At 37.4% G+C, this 24,222-nt stretch overlaps 1 long non-coding RNA gene across 1 annotated transcript in view; it reads left to right on the plus strand.

Moving 5' to 3' along the window:
• Positions 1-23,276, plus strand: part of LOC140501584 (uncharacterized) — a 46,739-nt gene extending 23,463 nt beyond the window's left edge. The window contains exon 5 of the long non-coding RNA XR_011966254.1: positions 22,785-23,276. This is a non-coding gene — a long non-coding RNA (uncharacterized lncRNA). The remainder of the gene's footprint in view (positions 1-22,784) is intronic.
• Positions 23,277-24,222: the final 946 nt, after the last annotated feature.

Below are 24,222 nucleotides of genomic sequence, written 5' to 3' on the forward strand. Positions count from 1 at the left end.
GCTTCTGGGCCAGTCAGCAATGAGATTGGGCCCATGAATGGCTACTGCAGTTCCTGTCTGAGTAAGATAGTGAGATGATGTCTCCAAAAAAAAAATGCTATGGCACTCTAGCCCCTTCTAGCCTTAAACTTTCCTTTTATTTTTTTTAGGATATATTTCCTATTTACATATTTGTTTACATGATGTCTTTCCAAATGTAACGTAATCTCCCTGCAAGCTATGACTATTTCAGTGTTGTGTTTGCATCCCCAGCATCTATTACTAGTGTGACACATAATAGATAATAAATATTTGTTGATTGATATTGGGAGCTTCATCAATATATCTTGACAGAATGATTGATCTAATGAGCTGACTAATGACTAACTGAGGATTTAGTGGAGAAAGTGATATTTTTAACTAAGAAGGGACATGATTAATTATTGTCCACCACCTACACTGCTCTCACTAACCCCTAGATGATTCTCTTTTTCCAATCCTACATCTCCTGGGTGATATGTTTTGCACTTTTTGCACACGAGCAACATTTCATAGTCTTCTTTTACTGATCATAGTATCTCTATTACCCATTAAGTTACCATAAATTCAGAAATGGTCAAGTTTCATTAGACATGATATCATGTTACTGAAAGCACTGGTATTAAATATTGGTGATAAGAAGGAAAGTTTTAATTTTAAAGAGTAGCTTGGGGAGGGGCTGCTAGGTGGTGTAGTGTATAGAGCACCAGCCCTGGAGTCAGGAGGACCTCAGTTCAAATCCAGCCTCAGACACTTTACACTTACTATCTGTGTGACCCTGGGCAAGTCACCTAACCCTGATTGCCTTATCCCCCCACCAAAAAAAGGTAATTTAGGACCCATGAGAACTCTACCCCAGCCTCCTCTTGTTATCCTTTTCAGTTACAGGTACAATCATTGTCTATCTACAATATCTGTCCAAGATATACATGCTAACAGATCAAATTAATGGGTTATTCATATAACTGTATATTATAGTTCTGGCAATAAATATTCTTCATCAACTTTATTTTTTCTAGGTAGGCAGATATTCTAGATAGTTACACTGAACTCTTGAGTGGTTATGGATCTCATTAAGAGAGATCTCTAGGACTCCATGGCTTATTGTAGTTAGCACATTATGTACAAGCAGAAGCATATGGAATTCTTCTTTAACTCCTACTCTGCCTAGGACATCCTCCGTGATGGTGGCATATACATTTGGAGAATATGTCTCTTGGTTGATGATGATGATCAGACGATCCTCTGTCAGAGAATCTTGGATTGCAGTTTCTTAGAGGAAAGTCTTTAAAGCTGCATTTTGTGTTGCCTTATCAAGTGTATTCTTACGATCAACAAACAATGTAGATATAGTTAGTATTTTATGAGCCTTTCAGTCACTTTTGTGATTGTGAAGATGTGATTAGCTATAGAAAATTATCTGCAATTATGCCTATGTCATCCTCAAATTTTCATCAAAGATACCTTCAATACATATATAGATCACTCTCAGGAAGCTGTTATAAAAATTAGAAAATATGCATGTAAGTTAGTCAATGAATATCATCCATTTTTTTCCGACATATTTAGTATCTCCCTTTTTTAGACATCTTGAAAATCACTCCCTCAGTGATCTCCAAAATATACCCCCTCCCACATATATTTCTTGGTGTAGTCTAGCTGCAATTCTGGTACTTGCTTTCTTTAGTACCATTTCTAATTCCTCATATAGTACATTAGGAATTTAATGTGATAATGTGACAATGCAAAGCATTTCAGCTCTTAAGTCAGATCAGGTTATGGAGGGCCTTAGAGGCCAAAGAGAGGATTTTATATTTGATCCTGGAGGCAATATGGACTCACTGAAATGGCTTCCCAAGACCTCAGTTTCCTCATCTGCAATATGGATGGGTAGGATGAGATGGCCTCTAAGGAAATCTTTAGCTTTAAATGTAAGACTTCACATGCTTGGGTAGAAACCCCTTAACTCACCAATGGGTTTGAGGTCCATTAGTTACCTCCAGCCTGATTTAGCCCATCTCCTGGGATGGGTGACTAGGGTGTGGCCACTGTGCATGCTATAGCTTCTTGAAGCCACGGATGAGAGTTAAGTTCCAGGTAGATACCAAAGGTAGATGAGTAGACCTGAAAAGGGTTTGGCAAGTCCTCACACCACAGGTTCTAGTCCTCCTTGTATACCCCATAGACCCCCTGACTCATAGTAGGCACAAAATAAATGCTTGCTAACTACCTGATTAAAAGTTTCTATTCTGCTAAAGTCAGTATGTGGGTGACCTTTAGTCCTCTAAAGTTATGTTAGAAGAATGCAAGCTCCAGAAAGCCCCCAAAAGTTGGAGAAGCTTTTAATTTAGGATGTGTGTTCCAAGGACCAGACTGGCTAAGTTCAGCACAGTGACCTTAAGAAAGAGAGGTATTCACATTCAGGACAAAATTTGTTTAGTGGAGAGATAATGCTCTAGGCATGCTGCAGGAGTATCCAACTGAAGTGGAGAAAAACTAGTAGAGATGCCACTCCTTTTAAAAATATATTTTGATTATTACAGAATACACTTAAACTGCTCTCTAAAGTCCTATCACACTTATTTGTCAGCCCCACCCAGTTAAATATTTGCCTATTTCATGTGTATTTTTCTTCTTGTGACTACATCATAAGCTCCCTGAAGAAAAAGAAGAATCTTATAATTCATTTTATCTCTCATTGGACAATGCCTAATGCATAATAAGCACTCAATAAATACTTGCTGAGGGGATTGGTAACAGCTGATTGACAAGTGTGATTGGACCCACTAATATTAGAACTGTTTCTCCAGAGTAGCTCGACTCAAAGGTAAAGCTAGATAAGACCACTCATAGAGCAAACTCCCACTACCACAGTAGTGAAGAACCTAGATGCTCTTTTTAAGCATAATTATGAAAGGGTTGGGGGTGTTCCTGTTAAACTCAAGAACATCCAAAAGAATAACAATACTAATCTAGTGATGCATAGTTAAGTTCTGGGCCTTTTAACACTTTGTTGATTGAAAAATAAACATTTCCAGCTACTCAAGTTTAACTCCATGGACTTGGCTTGATGTGCTACAAATTTATGCTATCTAATCCCAACTGGGTCCTCACTGCAGTAAGGCAAACATTCAATTCCTCACTAATTAATTTGCATTCCTACTCCTCACAGCAGTTATTCCAGACCTTCTCAACCCTCCTGAAACTTCCCACGGTACCTCCTCCCCCACCATCTAAGCCTGGGGGACCTTGACTCATATTTCACTGAAAAAAAATTGTCACTTGCCAAAAGCTACCCCTTTTCTCCTTTTCCTCATCTTAAATAATTCAGACATCTTCCTCCACGATCTCCTCTGGCACTTTGGTATCCCTTTTCCTTGAGAAAGATACTTCCCCCTGATATCTCTAGCAGACTGTCCCCACTATCATCCCCCCCATCTTCAATCTCTCCCTATCTTATCCTCCTTCCTTGCTGCCTACACACATGACTACGTCTTTCCCACCCTTACAAATCCCTCATTTGATCCTACCATCCCTGCTAGTTATTGTTCTATTTCTGTTCTCCCCTTAGATAGCCAGATAGCACAAAGGACAGAATGTTGGGCCTGGAGTCATGAAGACCTGAGTTCAAACTGGATCTCAGATACTTCCTAGCTGTGCTACCCTGGGCAAGTCACTTAACCTCTGTCTGCCTCATTTACTTTGATTATAAAATGGAGATAACAATAATTTCGACCTCCCAGAATTATTGTGATATATTTTAGATATATAGTTATCTATCTATCTATCTATATAGTTATCTATACCTATAGAACTATATATATAGAGAGAGATATAGTTCAGTGCCTGGTATATAGTAGGTAATCAATAAATGCTTGTTTCCTTCCTTCCTTCATGGCTAAATTCCTTGAGAACGTCACCTGCATTGGGTGCCTCCATTTCCTTTCCTCTCATTGTTTGATAAATCCTTTGCAATCTGGCTTCCAAATATAATTCAGCTGAAGCCACTTTCTCCACAATTATCGGTGATCTCTTAATTCCTGTACCTATAGTCGATTCCCAGTCCTCATCTTTCTTGATCTCTCTGCATCCCTTGACAGTTTCTATCACCTTTTCTGGATACTCTCTCCTCTTCCAGTTGGTCAATTGAGTTTGTGCTCATCCTCTCCTCTCCTCACCTCTCTTCTCCTCTGTACTCCTCTCCTTTCCTCTCCTCTCCCCAGATGGGGCATCATGCCCTTACCTGAGGGTGTTCTGTCCAAAGGAAGGTAAATTTTGATGGCTGAAACCTACCTAGTTATCTCAGGATTTACTAGCTAGATTTCTTTCTTAAAGACCATGCCTTAAATCCAATTCACTCTGGCTCTCATTGATTAGACATCAATAGGTCCCTGCCAAAGCTTCATTTAATGGTTACTTTTTGGGCTCTCCTGACTCAGAGTGAACATAAATAGTAATTGTTTTTCTTTTGGCCAGCAACCCTGAGGGTCTTCCCCTTCCAGTATGATTTTTTTTTTTTAATTAAAGGTACCATCCCTTGATTCACTTCTTAAACAGGCCTATTCATTGAATGGTTGTTGCCTCCCTCACTCAAAGTGGCAACTCAAAAAGACATTAGCTTAAAGAGACCAAGTTCTCCCATTGCATCCTGGGCCATCTCCAGTAATCCTGATCAATATCTGTCCACTGGACCCAGATGGCTCTGGAGGAAAAAGTGAGGCTGATGACTTTGCACAGCCTTCCCTCACTCAAATCCAATTCAATTGCCAGTCATGTTATCATCTTTCTAATGTCATGGTCCTCTCCTCACTATTTTTTTTTGTGATAGTGCTCAATACTGGTTATCTATCTTGCTGTTTTTTCTCATTCTCCTTTGCTGGTTCTTCACCTACTAACTGTAAGTGTTCTCCAAGACTCTGTCCTACACACTCATCTTATTTCTCAGTTTAGCATCTTGTTTGGTGCTATCATCAGCTCCCATAGGTTCAGTTATCATCTCCATGCTGACGATTCTACTATCTATATTTCCAGCACTAGTATCTCTGCTCAGCGCCAGTTCTAAATCAACTGCTTTCTAGACATCTCTGATTGGATGTCCCATAGTCATCTCAAACTCAACATGACCAAAACAAATTTCATTCTCTTTCCCTCTCAACCTTCCTTTCTTTTATGCTTCCCTATCTCTGTTAAGGGCATCACCATCCTCCCAGTGAACCCAAGCCTGCATCTTGAACTCACTCTCACCAGCGCCACAGATCTCTCTAATCCATTACTAAATATTCCCACTTCTATTTTCACAGACTTCTTCTTTCACACAATCTTTTCTATATCCCCTACAGAAAGGGACATCTGCACATACAGACACAGTCTTTGCTTAGGCTAGGACTATTGCTGTAGCCTTCTCACTGCTCTCCGAGCCTCAGCCTCATCTCTCCCCATTCTGATTCATCCTCCACTAAGCTGCCAAGGTGATATTTCTAAAGCATATGTCTGAAAATAGCCCCCTCCTGTTCAATGAACTCATGGGTCCCCATTACATCCAGGGTTAAATGTAAATTCCTTTTCTTTTCTTTCTTTCTTTTTTTTTTTTGCATTTAAAGCTCTTCATAACATAGACCCTTCATATCTTTCCAGTCTTCTCACACTTCCTTCTCCTCGATGCACTCTACATTCCAACAACACTAGTTTACTTATACATGCTCCAACAATGCTCCCATCTCCTCTTGTCTGCCTTTGTGGGGCCAAAGTTGTCCTGATTTATATCTGGTCATTCCACCCAGGTGGCTCTGGAGGAGAAAGTGAGGCTGGGGACTTTCCACAGTCCTCCCTCACTGAAATCCAACTCAATTGAAAGTAATGTCATCATCTTCCTGATGTCATTGTCCTCTTCAAGAACAAAGCACAGTGCCTTTATACTAGTTGCCTCCCATTATGGAATTTGAGTCTAGCCCCTCACCTCTACCTCTGCAATTTTTTCTTACTTTCTTCATAACTCAGCTGAAATCCTGACTTCTGCAAGAGGTGATTCCTTGTGTACCCTGCTGCAAATTTTACCCCTTTTACATTTCCTTTCATTTCCTCTGCCTATATCTTGTATGTACTTGGTTGCTTTTCTGTTTGTCTCTCTCATTTGAACATACATTCTGCTGGCTGGGACCATCTTTTTGCCTTCCTTTGTATTCCCCACAGTTTAGCACAATGTCTGGCACATGATAAGCCCTTATTAAACACTTGTTATTGAAGAACAAGATGTTTATTACTTACAAATGTAATCTTTTTGAGCCCTTAAGACCTTTCAATTTAGTGTAAAAATTGTATCCTTTTTCAAGATACTTAAGATGAGTAAGAGGTAGCAAAATACTGGAAAGAGGACTAGACTTGGAGACAACCAAGTCTGGGTTCAAGGCCTCCCTTTGACATTTAAAAGCTGGATGACTATGGATAAGTCACTCACTCTCTCTGAGTTTTGGCCAACTTTGTCAAGCAGTGGTTCTCTGATTACAGTCAGTGTTCTTCCAATGGTACCATGCTGCCTCACCTGATTCATCTTTATTGAAAAAAACTGAGACCCAAGTCTCCTGCTTCTTCTGTTATTTTCTGTGATTCCTGAGAAACAATATTATTAAACAAAATAATATTGTGACAAAAGTTTCTTCAACTTGTTAAGAAAAACAAGAAAATGTCAGAAGAAAAAAAGAAAAACCAGTCTTTGACATCTGCTTCCTTTCTCTTGTACATTTAGAGGGCAATTGGACTGGCATTTGTTTTATAAATGATGTGACTTGATGTCACATGTATGAGGGATCTTTTACTTTATTACTTCAGTGACTTCTACCAACAGAGATTTCATCAGGGGAGGCAGCATAGTACAGTTTAATAAGCCTTCATCTTACAGTCTGAGGCTTGTGCTCAAAGACCACCTCTGAAATTGCCTTCAGGATCTTGGGTAAGTTATTTAGTCTTCTTGGGCCTCAAATCTGCTCCTTTCTAAAATGGAGGAGTTGGACTCGATGACCTCAGAAGTCCCTTACATCTCTAGATCTAGGATCCTAAGGTCCTAGGATGTAGGTTAAACAGAAAGAGAAGGCATCACCCCACTGTTTCACAATTTTATCACAGATAATTTAAGGATGCTGCTCCAGCTGGAATAATCACCATCATGTCATAACCATCCTGTACTGAATTACACATAGATTCTTGCTGTCACCTCCCTCCTGCAGAAAGTGTTAGCTTTTCTCCTCCTTCCTATTCAGTTGCCCTCTATTTCCCTTTCTCCTCTCCATAACACAATTATTTAAACACTTCCGATTGCCAATAAATGGTGGAAAGAATGAATGAACTTGGCTTTCAAAACTTCTTTCTAGACTGTCTGGGAAGTAGCCTGAAATTAAAACTGGGTTACGTAATTGTTATTATGGCCAATTAGTGAGCCTAGCACTAAGCCCTACATTTCCCTCTGCCCTGTTTAATGTGTGACATCATAGACTCAAAGGGAATGCCTTGGAATGGGCTGCCCACTTGATGGCTTGGGCACACCAGGAAAGGAAGCTGCCCTGTTGGCAGTTTACTCAGCCCCTGGGGTAGCATGGCTTGTTCCTGGTTGAAAAAGAAAATCACAGCTTCTCTTCAGCCACTTTAAAAATCTGTCGGTTTCCACAGCATGACTGAGTTTCCTGCAGCTAAGAGTCCAAACATGGAGGGCAAGCTAAGGATCAGTTCCTCTGGCTTCTTTCCAGACTTTCAGGATATTTCCCTTCACCCCGTCTGCTACATGTGTAGTTCTTGGATTGACCAATTTAAGTAGTCTATTAGCAATAGCAAGTCTATTTTTTCCTGTTAAGGCTAGTTTTTTCCCCCCTCTCACCAGGACACCCTTCAGAGTGAGTGACATTTGCAAGAGTAAAAGTAATATTTTAGAGAGTGAGATCAGGTGATAGATAGGGTTGGGGAGTGAAGTAGCTAGCCCAGGCAGAGAATGAGAAGCAGTTGGGTTTAAAGGTTAGAGAGGTTTCAAAAGTGTTCTTATAATGCACTCCTTGGCAAATTACTAAGGCCTAATTTTTGTTCAGTTGTTTCAGTCTTGTCCAAGTCTTCATGACTTTTTTTGAGTTTTCTTGGCAAAGATACTGGAGCAGTTTGCCATTTCCTCATTTTACATTCATTTTACACTCAGCTCATTTTACACATGAGAAAACCAAGGCAAACAGGGTTAAGTGACTTGCCCAAAGTCACATAGCTAATAAATGTCTGAGGCCAGATTTGAACTTAAGAAGATGAGTCTTTCTGATTCCAAGCCCAGCACTCTATCCACTACACCACCTCACTGTCCTAAGGGCCTAATTAGAATCAACCAATGTGTATTTGCTAAATCAGGTTATTTATCATTATTATTATTGACTATTTTGTTATTTTAAGTGGTCAGAAATGTTACCATAGTGTACAGAATCCAAGTGTAGAAATTTCTTCTACTGATTAACTCCCCAAGTTCTAATTTTAGAGATATGATTATGGCCCTGAGAAGTTCAGAAAAAAATAGTCTTCTTGATTAGTCAGTCTTCTTGATTAAATCACTCATTCCTATCTACTATAGTATACTGCATCCCAATCATCATATAAAGCATATAAACCATTGGCCCTAACTTCGTGAAGCTTGTGGCTGGCCATTTTTATTTTGAAAAAAAGAAAGGAAGGAAGGAAAGGAAGGAAGGAAGAAAATGAAGAAATGAAAAAATGAAAGAAAACAACAAAGAAATGAAACAAAGAAAGAAAAGGAGGGAGGAAGGGAAGAAAGGAAGAAAAGGAGAGAGAAGAGGGAAGAAAGGAAGAAAAGGAGAGAGAAGAAGGAAGAAATAAAGAAACAAAAATGAAAGAAAGAAGGAAAGACAGAAAAGAGGGAAGGAAGGAGAGAAAGAAGGGGAAGAGACATTTTTTAACAAGGTAAAGACTTTTTTTTTAAAAAAGATCTTTATTGTTTTCATTGCTTTTCTAGCATATTTTACCAGACTTCAATATCACTTTTAAAATTTGTCATTTATGGCTTCTTTTGGCATGCTTCATTGTCACAGTCATAGATTTAGAGATGCAAAGGACCTCATGGATCTTCTAATTCAGCCTTCATATTTTGAGGCCAAGAGAATGAAGTGACTTTTTCAGCATCACCCAGCTAATAAATGACAAAACCAGAATTCGTTTCTGACTCGAAGTCCAGGGTGTTTTGCACCACATGACCTCCAAACTATAAACATATTATCCTATATGAAAAATGTTCAAATGTAGCAAATGTTGAGAGAAATGTCCTTACTTTAGTTGCTTTGCTTTTTATCATACTCATGAGCATCCTTAGGTTGTAATCATAATAGATTATTTGCTCAGCATTGGAGAAAACGACAAATATATAAGTCTGTCCTTATAGCTTACGTCCTGGCTAGATGTTGTGGCCAAGTCAGTGGCTACTAGTAATGGCTCTCTGTTGACTTCTCTCTGAAGACATTTTTCACATGCTCCAAAAGAGAACTCATCCCCAAAGACTATTGGTAATTTCAGATAAGGAAGAATAAGACCAGGATGGAATATTAATTAATAAAGTTCTGGTCTTTCCATCAATGGAGAAGAATCTCATCCACTAACAATTTACCTAAAAACTGGAATACACCTTGATTATGATAAGAGTATAGAAATTCTTTTGCTTAAGTGTTTTGAAAATTTTTTTTTAAAAACATTCTCCATAAATCAAAATTTACTTTTCTCAGTACTGCACTATTCAGTCTTTGCATTTTCCAGTAAAGTATGTCCCTCATTTCAGTCAAAAGTTATCTCTGAAAAGAATAATAATAGCTAACATCTGTATAGCATTTAGTAGCACTTAGCACAGTGCCCGTCACATAGTAAGTACCTAGTAAATGCTTGTGGATTGATTGACAGCATTTTATAAAACTCTTCCCTCACTGCAACCTTGGAAGTTAGTGAGTACAAGTATTATCTTCATTTTAGAGATGAGGAAATTAAGATTTAGAGAGATTCAATGATTTACACATGGTCACTGGGCTAAAAAATAATAGCGCTAAGACATAAATGACAACAGCGGGCATTTACCTACTGCTTTAAGGTTTTGCAAGGCTTTACGAATAATTCATTTTATCCTTTAAAACAGCCCTGGGAAGGAGCGTTATTATCTCCATTTTTTGGAGGAGGAAACTGGAGCAGACAGAGGTTAAGTGACTTGCCCAGGGTCACACAGCTGATAAGTATCTGAGATTGAGTTTGAATCCAGGTCTTCCGGATTCCAGGTCCAGTGCTCTATCCACTGGCATCTGAACTACCCTTTACTCCTCCTCTAGTATTCTGTCTCCATAAGGAATCAGACAGCAGAATATCAAAGACAAAGAACTAGAGAAAACAGCATGATTAAGTTGAAATTTTTAAAAAAAGATTAGAGTTCTCATGTTACAAAGATCTATTTAAGGCACTGATGGCCCCATCTCTGGCACAGTGAATAGAAAACAAGCCTTGGAATCTAGGAGACCTGAGTACAAATCCTGCCTCAAACACTTACTAGCTAAATCACCTTGAGCCAGTCACTTGACCTTTATCTGCCTCAGCTTCCTCATCTGTAAAGGGGGGATAATAATAGCACTTACCTTCCAGGATTGTTGTGAAGATAAAATGAGACATTTGTAAAGCTTTTTGCAAACCTTAAAGTGCTACATGAATGCTAGCTATTTTAAACTTCTATAAACCTAGGGAAGAGAGACTCCTGCTTTGCTAGATACCAGCAATAATAGTTTTCCTTTCTTTTTATATAAAAAGTGATCTGAGGTGGAAAGGATGTGTTTATTCTTTTTACTTTTTTTTACATTTTCTCTTTTTGAAAAAATATTGATTTTATTCTGAACTTAAGAAATAAAACAAGCATTTCTATAATACAGTAGAGTAGAAAGAAAAAGATGACTACACATGAAACTACAAATCTATTATGTACAACTTACTATCTTTTTAAATATATAATAAAGTTATATCATATTATTATATTATTTTATATTATATATTATTGTATTTATTGTGGTATATTATATTGTATATATGAAATATATAATAAAGTTATATATACATATGTATATATATGTATAAAATATAGTATATATGTACACATGTATAAAATTATTCTATACATACTTCTATTTGTCAGTTCTTTTTCTGCATACAGATAGTGTCTTCCTTCATAGATACTTTGCTGATAAACAGTGTGGTAAAATGGATAGGAGCTGGTCTCAAAGCCAGGAATACTGGGTTCAGTATCCACCTCTGATACATAATTACTGTGCAACCCTAACAAGTCATTTAACTTCTCATTGTCCTAAGAAACCCTCAAAGACTTTTACTTGCATAGTAGGTGCTATTATACATTGGTAGAGGGAGTTTTCTCACCCTGGAGTTTTCTGTAACAATGAAATTACAAGTTCTCTCCCCAAAACGTATGAAGAAAAAATTGTCCTTGGAAATCCTCAACCCAAAGAAAGTAAACCCTTGTTCTACCTGTGCTAGAATTGAAATTGCCAGGAGCCTTTGTAATAACACCTGATTTATGATACTGAATGATAATAATTATTATTAGAGCTCTCTTTGGACTTATACTTGTCATGATTAGTGAAACACACATAAATGTTGAAAAAGAAACTGGGACAGATGAATCAAATAGAAAACATGGGGATATGAGAGGGCTTTTCCCCCATAAATATATTTAAAGACATAATGATTCCCTTCAAAATATCATATGAACTTCAATTGAACAAACATTTATTAAGTGCCTACTATGTGCAAAGTACTATGCTAGGTCCTAGGGAATATAAAGACAAAAAAATCCTAGATTATTTATATTCTGCTCAATACAAAGATAAACTAACACAAAACAATCTGAGAGTGGAGAGAGTTAACCACTTGTGATGGCAGGGTTCGATTAGGGAAGGCTTCACAGAGTAGGTGTTACCTGGGTTGGGCTTTGAAGGAAGGATTTTGAGGAGAGATGAAGAGGGAGTGCATTCCAGGAATGAGATGACTTGTACAAATACACAGAGGTGGAAGAGGTCTTGTCAAGTCTGGAAAACAGTTAATGGTACATTTTAATTGTAACAGAGAATATGTGAAATTACATGAAAAAAGGCTAGAAAAATAGATTGGGTCTTCTTGTGAACAATAGGCTATGCGAAGCTTGTATTTAGAGACAAAAGGAAGACATTGAAGGCTTTCTTGAACTGAGGTAATTCATCATTCCTTCTAAGCTAATTCCAAATTCCTAAATAATTCCAAAAAGAGCTTTGAGACTTTGGGGTTAGTAAATCTTGATCTAAACCTCTGACTTTTACCTACCACTTTTGAGACTTTGGGTACATAAGTTCACTTCTTGGGACCTTAGTTTCTTCATCTATAAAATCAAACAATCAATAAGTATTGATTAAATGTTAAGTGCCAAGGACTGTGCTAAGCGCCGGTAATACAAATATAATGAAGCAATTTCTACAAAGGAAGCTTACAAGAAAGGAATTTTCCAACCTAACAGTGTATCTGTTTGTGCTTTTTCAATTTTTCTGTCCTGTTCATTTCTGATTTGGTGAATCTGTCTTTCTTATTATGGTTTCCAAAGGGGTAAATGAATATTCAGATGCATATTTCATACACACACAATTAAATTCTGGTGCTATAGTGTGAATAACATATGTTTTAACTCATATCAGTAGTTATTAACCTTTATTGGTATAAAGAAAACCTGAGAACTGATTATTCCCCTTTGCTTATGAAAAAATAATTCAGTTCTTAAGAAAACAAAGAACTTTCAGAGACACAAATTCTTTCCATAATCATAAAGGGACCTGGGGCAATTGTTCCTTTTTTTTTTAAATCATAAGTCTATATACAATTTTTTTTTGCCACTGGGGGTTTGCAAAAGAAGGCATTTTAGTAAGCAGCTAGCTCCTAGGTCTTCATGTTCAAACTAGAGAAGATAAATAAACTGCAAAAGTTCTAAAACAAGCATCTGCAAAAGGACTAAAACAATCAGCCCCAGACTGAATTCCATGGTTCTCCATTAGTTGGGCATAGAATTTTACTGATTGAAATACATTTTTAAAAACCTGTTGACTTGTGATTGGGCCGAAAGTTGGAAGATCCAAAGATATAGTCATGAGATAAGAATCAGAAGATTGCAATCTGTTATGTGACTGGAAAAGAGCTGTCAGACCAGGAGACAACATACATTATAAGCCCCATTCTAATTTCAAATCTCTCACTCTTCAGGTTGAATGGAAAACGGAATAATAACTAAGTATTATTCTTCAAGCCAGCAACTAAGATGAGTGTGTGTTTATCTTTTCTTGTTGAAGAAGACCATGTCAACGGACAAATAACGACATGACTTACACTTGACTTTGTTTTGAGTGAGGGAGGGCTGTGCAGGTCACCAGCCTCATTTCTCCTCCAGAGCCATCTGAATCCAGTGACCAGATATTCATCAGGATGAATGGAGATGACCTAGGATGAGGCAATTGGGGTTAAGTGACTTGCCCAAGGTCACACAGCTAGTGAGTGCCAAGTATCTGAGGTGAGATTTGAACTCAGGTCCTCCTGACTCCTGCATTGGTGTTCTATCTACTACACCACCTAGCTGCCCCCATTAAGATGAGTACAAAGTAAAATGAAAACTTAGAGAAGGACAGAGCAATCCAAAAAGAAATCAGAATGAAACAAAATGATTACTGACAAAAATAAGACAAACTAGTTGGCACACAAAGCAGATGAGGTACAAATGGTTTTCCCATGGTGATTTTTAACATAAAATTATGAAAAACTCCCAAGAAATTATATTTCATCTTGGACTCATTTCAGTGGAGCCAACATTTATTTATCACCTGTTAGTACAAAACACTGAACTGAATGTCGAGGATACACAGTTTTGACACCCAACGTTCAAATTGTATTTAAATTATATTATATATGCCCTACCTCTGCTGATATCAGTTTCAGACTTGTATCTTCGACCTTCACTCTCACCTGTCCCAGACAACTACAAACTATTGCTATCATCCCTAAACTTTCATATCATCATATCTGCCTTCCCTGACCCTCCAACTATCCTTATAATATCAAATGACCATAAGAAGATAATCTGAGAGACTTCCCTTGTATTTGCCCAAGACTTCACTATTTTCATCAACCCCATGACTCTTCAATTCACTTCAGTACCTCTGGTTAGTCTCCTCACATAAAGCCTTCCCTCTTAAACCTTATACTTGTTCATCAGGATGAATGTTAATATAATTCAGATCTAGTTTGACAATGCAAAGAAGGCACAAATATAGGAAAGACTATAGTTCAATGGACACTTCCTATTGATTTTCACCAGGGACTTAAAAGGAACAATTTATAACTTTGGTTTAGTATCAATATGTGGAATGTTTCAAGGATCAATTCTGTCTTAATTTAGTAGTTTTGGAAAATATAGAAGAAGTCCTATTCTGGATAGAGTTGTTTGACCAGTTTGGTTCATGGTTTATAAAGCACATGGGATACATAGTTGAACTCAGATCAAATATCTGATTTTCACTTCTTTTTAAAATGCAATAGAGGAGAGTGGATAATGTGTCCCCTCTCCTTGCCCCACTCCCCAGTCAAATAGTCTTTAGAAGAGTTCCCACGGCTAATCTCGTTGCTTCTTACCACAAGAATGTATTTGTCACTATCTTTGGTGATCTACAAGGTAATTCTCTAATTGTCATTCACATATTATTGATAATATGTCCTATCTATATGTCATCCTCATTGGTCAATACCAGAGTTGTATCAGACTTTGGGTCATTAAATCTTATAGTCCTAGAGACTAAAGGTGTCAGAGCCACTCTCTTCCTCACATAACAACCTTTCAAATATTTGAAGACAGCTCTTATATGTCCCTTTAGTCTTCTCTTAATCTGGTTTAAACAGCCTTGGTTTCTTTCTTTATATGACCAGGTATCTAGACTTTTCATCATTATTTGGACACAGTTGTTTGCAAATATTTTTCTTGAACTTTAAAGTCTCCAGAGTCCAGAAATCATATATAGACAGTGTTTCATGTAGTAAAGAAACAAACCTCAAATAGTTTTCTACAAAACAATTCAATTTATCATCTATTTTAAAAATATATAACATAAGGTAATTTTAACTTCATAACTTAGGAAATTCAACAGAACTCAAAGGAGCTGATGATTGCATCAACAAGAATTGCACATCTTTTCTGACATGCAGAAATGGCATATTAACAGGGTATTTAAGGAAAAATAAAGTTAACACATATTGCCAGTTAGCATAAGACTGTCTAAAAACTTATTGCCTTTGGAAAGAATTGGTTTATCAGTGGATAAAGGAATTGATCCAAGTAAATTCTTGGAACAGTGTAGTCGTAGATAGAAAACTGGCTTAGGAGTAAGGAGGATTCAGGTTGAAGTCCTATTCAACCTGAAGATTCAACCTGAAGTCCTTCAGGTTGAAGACCCAGTCAAGGGTCAAGTCACTCAACCTCTAGGGCCTCAGGCAGATCTGAGACTCTTCCTTTCAGAGCAGTTGCTGATCTGCTTTGGTAGAGAGGTCTCTGCTTCAGAGGTATCAGAAATAGGGCTGATAATGTTGCGCAAACCAGAATAAAATATAATTGGGAGATATTTAATGAAATACATAAAAATCCAATAAAAATAGATAACATTACATTTTAAAACTTAGCCAATATACACCAGCAGGGATCTTTACGGATACAATAATGGCCCCCATTTTTCTTTGAGTTTGACACATTGCTCTAACCAATGACATCATAGGTCCAAATCTCAAACAGTTTCTAAGGAAGGATGTACCTGCATTATTAAATGGGTATCAGCCAGGGAATCATCTGGTCACTGGCTCTGGAGATGGCTCTGGAGGGGATGTGAGGCTGGTGACCTGCACAGCCCTCCCTCACTCAAAACAAAGTCAAGTGCAAGTCATGTCATCATTTCTCTGATGGCATGGTCTTCTTTGGCAATGAAGGATAAACACAAGAAGGTAAGTATTGATGAGAGATAAAGGAAGGAAAAATCTGCATCATAAAGTGTGGTAGAGAAGGACAAGTACAAAGTCAACAAAGTTGGAGAGGGTCTCAACAGGAAGAGATGAACTGGCTCTCTGGAAACAAAGGAAGAGATGCTGTTGAAAGGTTGAAGGGGATCCCTTTAAAAATGAGATGAGATAAGTCTGCTTGCCATTTCACCTTTGGCCAGCCCTGTGCATACCCATGTTCATTTATCTTGTGTGTGAATAATGCAGGTTGGAGTGGATGGAAAAAGCATGGCATAATGAATATGGCAGTGGACTTGGGGTCAGAGAAATCTGAGTTAAAATCTTGCCTTAATCTTATTAGCCATGTGAACCTGAGCAAGTCACCTACCTGCTCTATACCTCAGTTCCCTCATCTGTAAAATAAGAGGCTGGATTCCATTAAACTATTAGTTCTTTGTTTTCCCTCTACTTAGCATAGTGCCTGACACATAATAAGAGCTTAGACAATGCTTATTGACTTGATGTTAATTTAACTTGTACTCCATGGCCTCTAAGGCCTCTTCCAGATCTAAATCAAAGATCATAAAATCTTTTTATGTCACTATCTATGTGACCATATACAAGTCACTTTAACTCCCTTTGGCCTCAGTTTCCTCATTTAAAAATAAGAGGATGGGACTATATCATAGGTTCTTAGCCTGGGTATATAAATTTTAAATATGAGTATATATATATACATATATATGTACACATACACATAAACATGTATGTGTATGTATATATGTGCATCTATGTATATAGCTATATACACTTTGATAACTGTATTTCAGTATTATCAGTTTCCTTTCTAATCCTATGTGGTTTATACATTAAAAAACAATATTCTGAGAAGGGGTCCACAGTCTTCACCAGGCTGCCAGATGGGTCTATGACACACACACAAAATGTTCAAAACCTCTGGTAAATGGTCCCAGAGGTCTCTTTCAGCTCCAGACCTTTGATCCTATGGGCGGGTGGATGGATATAAGTGGAATGTATAGCAACTTCTGGCCTCAGAAGTATGTATATGATTTCACAGTGCTACAACATGGCATTCCCAGAATAAATAATTTCATTGCTGCTGACACTTTCATAGAAATATCTTACTTGGCTTTACAGAAATTTTTTGTTACTTTAAAATAATCCCAGAACTCTTAGAATAGTGTGCTTAGCCGCTCTGCTCCCCAAGTGCTGATCCCCCTAAGTTACAAGGAAGTTCCTAAAGCACAATGTTAAGGTCAAGAGATGAGCCCCCACAGGAAGGGGGGAGGTCAGCCAACCATGCAGCCCCTTGTGGGAGGCAGTGGGAGTTATTGGCTGTGGGATGTGTTTTCTAAGCTTTGGACTGTTCGGATCTTTCACTTGATAGACTAATTTTTCCCTTGTTCCTTAGCCCCTAATAAATCTCCCTCTCCCCAGCACTTTGCTCTAGAAGTAATAAAATTTCTGTCTGGTTCATTAGTGTATAATGAAAATGTCCATACAGCTTTTCCATGTGATTTTTAAAGATATAAAACTGCCTAAGCACTTTGAAGGCATTCTAAATCTCCTCCTCCTCCCTTATGTTCATTGTGCTGAGCAAAGTTTGAAAGAAAAGGAATACCCTGTACTACACACAAGTCATCAGTGATTTGCTTATGGTAAGGCACTCCCAAAAGGGGAACTGCTTCCATCACTGGAGATTGTAACCTCTCTATGACATATCAGATCACAGCATCATAAATTTGGAGCTAAGAAGGATGTCAGAGGTTTTCTTACCCTAACTCTTTATTTTACCGGAAACATAAGTGATTTGCCTAAACAAAGGTAATACTTGTCCAAAGAAGGGTTTGAATCTGTGTCTTTTGACTCCGGAACTAGTAGTGTTTCCATTGTACCATGCTTAAATCCTAGGGAATGCTTGAGGCTCATAAAGAATAAGTGATTTGCCCATGGTCATACAGCCAGTAAGTAGTTTGGAGGTGTGAAGAAAAGGATTTGAAACTAGTTTTTTTGACTCCAAATTAAGCACTCCATCCACCTTACTACACTGTCTGTGTAAATATTAGCCATCACTCTGAAAAGAGGGAACTATAATTTTCTTGTGCAGCTATAAGCTGTGTCATTTTAAATTGAGTATCATATTCTTGCTCTAATATTCTTACTTTCTTTTGTTTCTCTCCCTTTAACACCGCACACACCCACACACAGACACACAGACACACATACACACACACACTTTTCTTTCTGAGTCTTAGTTTCTCCAACTGTAAAGTAGGGGGGGGGGGGTTGGGCTAGATCTAAATCTACAAGCTTACTCCTTTCCCGGAAAAGTGAAACTGACTTCCCACTTGCAAATGGTCAAGTTCAGAATATTCCAAAAGAAAGCTGAAATTTAAAAAAAAAAAACAAAAACAAATCTTGATTGAGTAATCATCAGTTCCAAGAAACTATTTAAATTCCTAGTTATAGTTCCAGACAGTCAACAACTCAATTCAAGAAACATTTATTAAGCTCTTACTCTGTGCAAGGCACTGTGCTAGAGCTGGGGAAAGGAAAGGAAATCAAAGGAAAAAGAAGCAGTTGTTTTTTTGAAAGAATGCACAGAGCTGCTTTATTTACCTTGAAAATTGAGTTTCCACATCTTTTCAAAGAAAATAGGAATCAATAACTTCAATAACAGTGGCAATTAATTACTCCCCATGATTATTAATAATACAGTGAAATCCCGATGGAATGGCTGTCAAATTAGTAAGGAACTCTCATTTACTACAATCAAAATATAGTTGATGCGTTATAACCTTAGGATAAAGAGGGAAACAGAGAGAGAGAGAGAGAGAGAGAGAGAGAGAGAGAGAGAGAGAGAGAGAGAATAGCTTATATGATGGATTTAATTCTTTAAATTCAGAGTAATGTTGAGGGCATGTCATTATAAATTTCAGCTTCACCTCCTATACCTTCCTTAGATATTGCTGAGAATAGCTAAGTCATTCACGGTTGATCACCATGGAATGTTACTGTTACTGTATATAATGTTCTTCTGGTTCTGCTTATTTCACTTTGCCTCAGTTCATATAAATATTTCCAGGTTTTTTTCTCTTATAGCACAATAGTTTTCCATTACAGGAACCTTGAGGGTCTTCTCCTACCAGTTTGATTTGTTTTTATTAAAGGGGCCATCCCCTAAGCAACTACTTAAAGAAGCCTATTCATTGAATGGGTGTATCTCACCCAAAGTGAGAATGCTGTAGGACCAGGATCTCACATTGCATCCTGGGTCATCTCCAACCATCCTGATGAATATCAGGCCACTGGATCCAGGTGGTTCAGGAGAAGAAAGTGAGGTTGGTGAGCTTGCACAGCCCTCTCTTACTCAAATCAAAGTCAACTAGAAGTCATGTCATCATCTTGTTGTCATGGTCCTCTTTGAGAACAAATCTACCTACATTGTATTTTAAAGCCATCATGGTGGAAGTCAGAATAGTGGAGTGAAAAGAACACTGGCTCCAGAATCAAAGGACAAACTTCAATCCCGCAATTCCTCTTACTCCCTGTATGACTTCATACAAGATACTGAATCTTTTAGGGTTTCAGTTTTCTTACCTGCCAAAATAAGGGGTTGAACTAGGTAACCTCCCATATCTCTTCTAGCTCTGAATCTAGCATTCTATATTACTGATGTTTATAGTGCTGAACCCTGACCATTGCAACAGTCATCAAAGAAATAATGGAATTGACTTCAATATAGCCTGCTTGTGGCTCAGTTAACCAGAAAAGTCAATTTCTCAGAATCATCAATTCTCCAAGTATTCTTAAGGTGTCATTACATTTATTTGTAATGTTGGAGACCTTTCGGCTTTAGTCCTATCCAATGCCTACTATTTATATATTTTTTTTGAGGTTGTCTCAACAGCCTGCATCCTATGTCTCCAGCAAGGAGGAACTCGTCCGGGTCTAGGTTGGGATGGGAAAGAGTTTGGAATTTCCCTGTAACATGCAATTGAATGATCACACATTCCAATAATGCCTCCCTCCCCCAGTGCCTGACCCTCTCTCAGCTGCCAGGGCTTCCTAGTCCCGCTGTGAAACATTCATCTCTTCATCTCTTTTGGCTGCCAAGCCTTCTGCCTCCTCCCAGCTGCCAAACCTTCTGGTATCCACCCTGTTCCAGCTGCCCAAACCTTTCCTATTCCCTTCTCCCACCCCCCTGCCAGCCAATGACATACTCACAGTTTCCTATTTCTTATTTGCCTCCCACTCCTAGATTCTTGCTCTCCCAGCCCAGGCAATATCATAATTTTGTGCCTGTATTGTGTGTGATCTATGGAAAAATTAATTTCAGAACTGCTCCATGATAGATGGAAGAGGGTGGGTGAGATGGTGGCAACTCCCATTACACATGCAAAGAATTAGGTGCTACAGTATAAGGGATGCTCTTTTTATGGGAATAAACTATTTGAAGGGATGAATGAATTAATAGTACACTGGATGTGGAGTGCCGACAATCATAAAATATATAGGTACCATATTATGACATAGTACCATATATTCAATAAACACTTAGGAAATTTTGGAGTTTTTTTAAAATAATAGTTGTTAACATATATAGTTGTTAATCTTAGTCACATATTAGTGATGAGGAAACTGAGGTAGAGGACAATGAAATTATTTTTGCAAACCAATACATAAAAGGAGATTTAGAAATGTGTTTTAGAGGAGATCTTTATTTTTAAAAATCCCCAGTGATCTGTAAGAGGCTGTCTCATCTAGCCAAATTTTCATCTTAAGAAAAAAACTATTCTAATCTAAATGAGAAAGTTCATGGGGAGATGAATCAGACTTTGTAAAAGTGGGTTATCAGGAGAGACTAATAATTCAGTGGAGAAAAGTTTGGCAGCAATAAAGATTAAAACTTTGACAGCAAAGAGAGAAAGTTGATTCCATGACTTCATATGCCCTCAGGACAAGGAGCCAAAGAAAGATTGCTTTTAACTATTGGTACATTTTGGCACAATTGAGAAATTAAGTGTGTACAGAAGAGAACATCTGGCTCAGTAAATTATAATAATAATAACAACTCACATTCCTACAGTGCTTTAAGATCTACAGATCTTACAGTGCTCCCCTCAGAACCACCCGTTGAGGTATGTAGTCCAGTCAGTATAGGTAGTACTTTATTTTGAAATAATCACTTGCCTACTTGACACTTGTCCATGCTAGGGCAACTGAGATTGTTGGGATCCAGCAGATCAATTCACTGTCAGTTTTTTTTGGTTTTTGTGTTTACCCTGGAATCTGTTTGACTTACTCAGAATTTATTCTTTGCTTAGAGCTGGAATTTGCTTTCTATTGTTTTTATCTTATTTTTATAAGCAAATAAAAATTATCTATACCATTACCTTAATTTCATATGTGCTTTTTAGGAGACAAATCTATGACTCACTTAGAATACTGAGATTCTTTTGAAGGAATGTGTAATTGGTATAGTCCTGACATTTGACCATAGCGGGGGCCTGTCTTAGGGGGAAGGGCAAATATATTCAAATTTTAAAAATACGAAGGGAGCTTGCAATTTAAAGGAATAGGAAAGTAATTCTTTACAAATTATAGAATCCAAAATCTTTATAAATCATAGAATCCTAGTTCATCTGTTTTACAAAAGTGTATTTTTTATGATGATTTTATTTAAAGGAAGACCCAATAGGTGTGTTAATTTACATAAATATGTACATTTCTTACTTTTTTTTCTTGATTGTATGTCCAGTATCTTTCATATAGCAGGTACTCATTTAATGTTTACTGAATTGAAATAACTTGAGTTAGTGCCTATAAGGCATTATATAACTAAAGGTAAACTGAGTACAGTAAATCATCAATTATTTTAAAAAAAATAATTAGGCTGTTTTTTCTCCCTTGTCATCCATTGAAGATCTTCCTACATTTGGTTACTTAAAAAGTAAAAATGAATTTCTGTTTTGTTCCAAGCATAACATGCTTAGGAAGATAAATATATTGTCAAACAATAAAACTTCTAAATTCATATGCCTACATGGCTTTCAAACTATATTACAAATTATATTCAAACTATGTTATAAAAATTTATATATGCACATTAAATACAAATATATACAAACATGTGTATATGAATATACAAATTCATACACACATGCATGTAAAATTCTAAAGCCATTTAATTTAGGAGGGACGGAGAATAGATCTCTGATTTCATTATGGCTCAAGGAATTTCTTCTACTGATACAGAATAGCAAGTTACCTTAGTAAGTCGCCTGATACACTGACAGGTTAAGTGAGTTACTCAGAGTCACATAGCTAACCCATTGTATTGGTCCTTTCTATTAGTATGGCTAACTGAATCTTAATGCTATGGCATTGTACATAACTTAGTTCAGAAAAGAAGTTGATTATTATGACAAATTCCAACTTGCCCATAACTGCCAATTAAGTCAGTAATTCTTTAAGGTGGAGTTCTCAGTCCTAGAAATAAATACTCAGTCCTCAAGCATCATCCATGGCAGTGCAAAAACCTGAGACAGAGAGAACTATGTAAAAGAACTACTTCCTTTGGGTTATTTCAAAGGAAAGTGACTGTTGGGAGGTGGGGAGATAATGCATTTTCCCCCAAGACTCCCAAATGTCTCACCACTAGAGATGACTTCCATGGAGTATATTTACAGGACAGAAAATGTGTGACTAGAGAAGCTAAAAGGCAAAGAATCCCAACTGACAACTACATCTGCAGGCAACTGAATCCCCTCTGGAACTCAAGACCTTGGAATCTACAGCTCAAACAAGAACCATGCGCTGAATTACAAGAATGCTTATCACAAGTTTCCAACACACGGACAGAGGCACATTCCCACAAGGCCACAATGTGAATCATTTTTGCTTGTAAAAGAAATAGAACATTTTGCTGTGGCATAAACCTTCCTTCCAATGACAGCTCAGCCATGTGTCAAAAAAGAGGGATGAAATTATATATCACAAATGCTGGTGTTTGAACAGGATGTGCCTCCCTGTTTCTAAAAGAATCAAAACCTATGACTGAAACCCTGAGGAGTAGATATTTTTTTAAAGACCTGAGCTGCTCTTTTTGTCCTATGACAGTTATGTTTAAAGTTGTACTTAGTAGGACTTGCACATGTTGGTAAATAAACAGTTGAACATGATTTAGCCATTGGATTCAAGGAGTGTGTTTATTTTTCTCCCACAGAAAAAAAGAATAACTCAGTCCTGAAAAGGTTTTCCTTCTTGGAGGTCTTGGTTATTATGAGATCCTTTCCATTCCTTTTCCTTCATTCCCTTCCCGTCCCTTAAAAGAAATCATAGTTCCCCAGAGGACTGATTCTTTGTCTTCCTTGCCGTGTGGTGGACCATTTTGTGGGTTAGTCTCTGTCCAATAAAAAGAATGAAGAGCTTTATGTACAAAAGCCAAAATGCAGAGGGAATTGATGGATCCCTAATGTGCTTCCACTCCTCTGTGGTGAGGTATTTTGATGAAGAAATCATGTGATATCACTCCTATAGCATATGAGAATTGAGAATATATTGAAGTGCCCTACTGGGCAGTAAGAATTTCCCCCTTAAGAAAAAAAGAGAAAACTTTTGGATAAGTGAGTTGAAAATGTTCACTACATTTGGCAAGAATAAGGAATTTTTCTCCTTAATAAATTGGTACCATTTGGTTCACGGACAATAGATCATGTTTGTCAGCTTGAAAATTTATTTGATTTCTTTTGAATTGTTAATCTATGACTTAAACATGCTATGTCAAAATAATTGCATTGTACACTTCGTGTGGCTATTTAATTAATGAGTATCAAAGTTCTTTCCAAATAGTGTTATGCCTTACAATATCCTGATTAAGCAAGTTGGTATTGTTATCCTTTCTTGTCTTGCAGAGAGGTGAAATGAGGTTCCTAGGGTCTCATGAGAAATTAGTAAAATAGCTGAGGTTAGAATTCATAGTAGCTGACTCCATGCTCCAGAGTTCCTTCCATGAGTTGTTTTCTCCTTCATAATTCATGCATACTAGGTTCAAGTTCACAAATAATTATTGATCATTTACTATAATATGTAGAAGTGTTAGGTATTGAGAGGGATACAGAGAATCAT

This window comes from Notamacropus eugenii, chromosome 4 (assembly GCF_028372415.1).
Source record: "Notamacropus eugenii isolate mMacEug1 chromosome 4, mMacEug1.pri_v2, whole genome shotgun sequence".
Classification (NCBI taxonomy): Eukaryota; Metazoa; Chordata; class Mammalia; order Diprotodontia; family Macropodidae; genus Notamacropus; species Notamacropus eugenii.